Raw genomic sequence first — 3,901 nt, forward strand, 5'->3', positions numbered from 1 at the left:
ATCCCAAAGCCTAGCCTTTACTTTAAATCCCAATTAAAAAGTCATAGTTAGGTTAAGTAGCCATTTAACCAAATCACTCAAAAGTTGGCAGTCTCAAAGCCGAACTCAAGGTTGGTGGACCTAACGCTAAAAACTCTACGCAAAGCAAACTTCCAATCAAGCTATGGTTGCGCTCTTTGTGGATTCGACCCCGGACTTTCGGGTATTAGGCTTTCAACTAACCTAGCCCTACGCTTGGGAGAAGCACAAAGAGAAGCATCGACTAAATCCTACGGAGAATTGGTTTCTCGACACACAAAACTGCTACAATGATGTAATTCGAAGGTTTGAAGATGAAGTTGATAGGCTTGAAGATGAGGATCGCCAATTACGTATGAGGTAAACTATCTCCTTAATGTCAAGTCACATGGCTATTCAAGTATCATGTATTTAGGCCTACCCAAAAAATATGAATTCCGAAATGGTGGCTTTGGTGATCCTCATACCCAGAACTTTGCGGGCCCAGTTGAAGAAAATATAGGCATTTAGTCCTGTACCATTGCATCCAACAAAGAATTCTTGCAGGGCTCTTCTCAGCCCTTGGTTGCACCTTTGCATAAGATTGAAGAATGTCTAATCAATTCCAAGAAGGCCATAAATTAATGGCTAATGTTGAAGATATGAAATCAACTCTTACTCTACCACCAACATCACGGTTTCACTTTAGGCTCAACTTTAGGCCTGAATCTATCTAAATAAGCTTCTAGCAAGCACACCAGGCATCCAGGATCTTCTCAAGCCTTAGCTTCCAAAAGCCCTACACTCAGGGGGCAAGGAGGCCAAGGAATTGGACTTGGGGGATAAAAGTCTCAGTTCAGCCCTTTGAAGACTCTGGAACAGTGTCAAGACTTGGATGATAAATATTAGAATGATCATGACAACAGTCTCAAGCCTAAGCACAATAGCCAACATTCATGGGAGTGTTCCAAAAACTTCTGGATGGTAAGCTATTTCCATGCCTAGAGGAGCAAAGAGATAGGTGTGTTCAACGCATAGGAACAAAATCTCAGACCTGGAAGAAGCTAGAACATGGAAAGTCTATGAGGCAAGACCAGCTCGTGCTCTCCTCTCAGAAACTTTCTCAAGTGTTTGAAGAGCTACCACATCCAAATTCAGTCCTGAGCAGATCATTGACGCAAATCAGGAATGATCCAGTCCTGCCATCAATCATGTGGCCAATTTTGAATTGCATGTTGCATCTGTTCTAGAACAAGCGGAACATAATGAAAAGGAGGAAATTGACAACACTCCAAGGCTTGATCAAGATCCATTTCTAATCGGAGATCCCCCTCTTCCCCCAGTTAATGAAGGCCTTTTCGTATTGTCCAAACTGCCAAAAGGCATTACATGCATACGCCAACATAGGCCTTAAAGGTCTTAAATTCGTAGAATTGTGCCCACATTGAATTTGTAAGGCACATCAAAAGCGGGTCTTATTCACTTGCCTTATGCAATAACGTCGTGGTTGTAAAAAAGGCTAAGTAGAGAAAAGTTTTTCGAAGGCCGAACATGTATCTCTAAAATGTTCGGCCAAGGCCTATCAATCATTGACTAGGCCTTATTAAAGTTTTACCTGACCTTTTTCCATATAGGTGGAAACCTTTTTATTTCATGGTTTAGGCCTAATACTGGTGTAAACAGGCCTTTCTGCAGAAAATAAAGCCCTTTAAGTTCTTTCTCTAGGCCTGAACCATATTTCCAGGTCTTTCAACATATTGTAAAGCCTTATTGTCAAACCTTTCATGGGTTTGTAGGTTCTCTACAACTAGGCCTTATCAAAGTTTTACAAGGCCTTTTTCGCAGAGTCCATAGTACTTTTTTTTTCATTGAGTAGGCCTGAATCACTATTATAAACACTCCAAATAAAAGATCAGGCCTTCCAACATATTTTTATTCATTATTGCCAGGCCTTTTCATGGTTCGATCTTTTTTTATAATTAGCCAGGCGATGTTCATAGCCCGGAGATTCAGTTCTGATATAGGCATGATGAGCATCATCCAATTATTGTAAACAACCTTGAAGGATGCAGATTGAGGCCTTTTATTTCTCAGAGAGGCCTTTGAAAGGCCTGAAAGGAACGTGCAAAATGCTTAATGCCTACTAAGTCCATATGCAAGGCAAACAAAAGAAGATAACAAGATTCGGATTCGAGGCCTGTTTTGATGCCAAAAATGATTTTATTTTTGTATATACGTCTTGATTCTAAAAGTAACAGCCGGGGGGGGGGGGGGGGGGGGGGGGGGGGGAGGGAAGCTTACACCCAATTTTGGCCAAATTTTTTAAAAAGGATTTATTAGTGGATTAATGGCTGAAATGTTGTTTTGGGGCCTTAATCGAATTTATATTGGGACGAATTGAATCTAGAAGAGTTGAATTGATTTTGAAAATTAATAGGCCGCATTAATATTTAGAGCATGACCCAATTAACTAAAGCCCAAGTCGATGTTTCAGGTCGCCTATTTTTAGATATATTTGGCCAAAATAGAGAGAGGTCCAAATTGATATTGTGGAATGAGGAGTATGGAATAGAATTCTTAAGGCCTGGGGGCCCACCACCTGGAGTTACATAAGTCAAAAAAGAGGACTGGGGAGCTTCGCTATCCCTATTGAGGCAGTCCGAGCCAAGCAGGGCCTGCTCCGGTCTCACTTCGATGATCGGAAACGTTCATTTCAAAGAGCTCGTTGAGTAGAACAACTCTGCAAAAAATTAGCTCAATTGGATATCATGAAGGGTCTAATCGAAATATTTTTATCTTGAAAAGAATGGATCCGAAACACTGAATCAAATCAATTGGAACCCACTATTAACAAGCTATATGTCTTCTGATCAGGCACTTAATGATATTTGATCTAGCTAATGTTTTGCAGAGTTGTTCTACTCGACGATCTCTACGAAGTGAACGTTTTCGATCATTAAAGCAAGACTAGAGCGGGCCTTGCTTTGCCGAGACAGCAGAGCCCCCTGTTCCCAAAAAAGAGGGCCTTTAATTGATTGTCTCCTTTGGGAGGGCATTTAGGCCATTTTTTAGAAAGTTTTTACTCAGGCTTGTCATCTTTTCGATAAGCGCGTGGAAAGAAGGAAAAGTGATTTATGGCCCCATAAATCCTTTTTACATAAGATCTTTATATAAAATTCCTTAAAGCCATCAAAGAGCTTGTAAGAGGGAGACCTTAAGTCAACGAAAGTGGTTGTTAGGCCTTATTTCTGGTAAAGAATATTTCGTTCTTTAGCCTTGGTAAGTGCGTGAAAAGAAAAAAAGGAGAATCCCTTTTTGGCAAGTTCTCGTGCAGAAAAGGAGGCCTTTAGTCCTACAACTGTTATTCTTGAGTGAGGAGCAAGGCATGGACACATGGCAGCTATGCATGAAAGCAGCTCAAGCTTGAAACGGGTCACTTGGCAGCCATGCATGAAAGCAACTCAAGCCTGGAGCCTCTGCCTATAAATACAAGAAATGATAGACTTAGAAAAGGATCCAGCACCAACCAAGTCCAACACTTACTCAAATTATCTTTCAATTATCTTTACTTTCTAGCAAAGTAGTTTATCCTTTACCATTCAGTCCATACTAGCCTAGCCTAGTTTTCATTTCAATACCTTGTACCAATTAGCTTCATTAAACCGTTAATGGAGTTTGATTAGTTTTCATTTAGGCTCCGTTTGTTTCGATATAAAATATTTTCCATGAAAAATGTTTTTTCAGAAAACAAACTTCAAACTTTTATTTTCCGGTGTTTGGTTGGGACTTGAAAATATTTTCGGAAATCAACAAAATAGTGTAGAGAGGGAGATGGAGAGTTTAAACGGTAGAGAGATATGAGATTATGGAATTGAACGTGGGTCATGACTGACGATCATGGAAC

This window comes from Rhododendron vialii, chromosome 13a, assembly GCF_030253575.1.
Source record: "Rhododendron vialii isolate Sample 1 chromosome 13a, ASM3025357v1".
NCBI classification, from domain to species: Eukaryota; Viridiplantae; Streptophyta; class Magnoliopsida; order Ericales; family Ericaceae; genus Rhododendron; species Rhododendron vialii.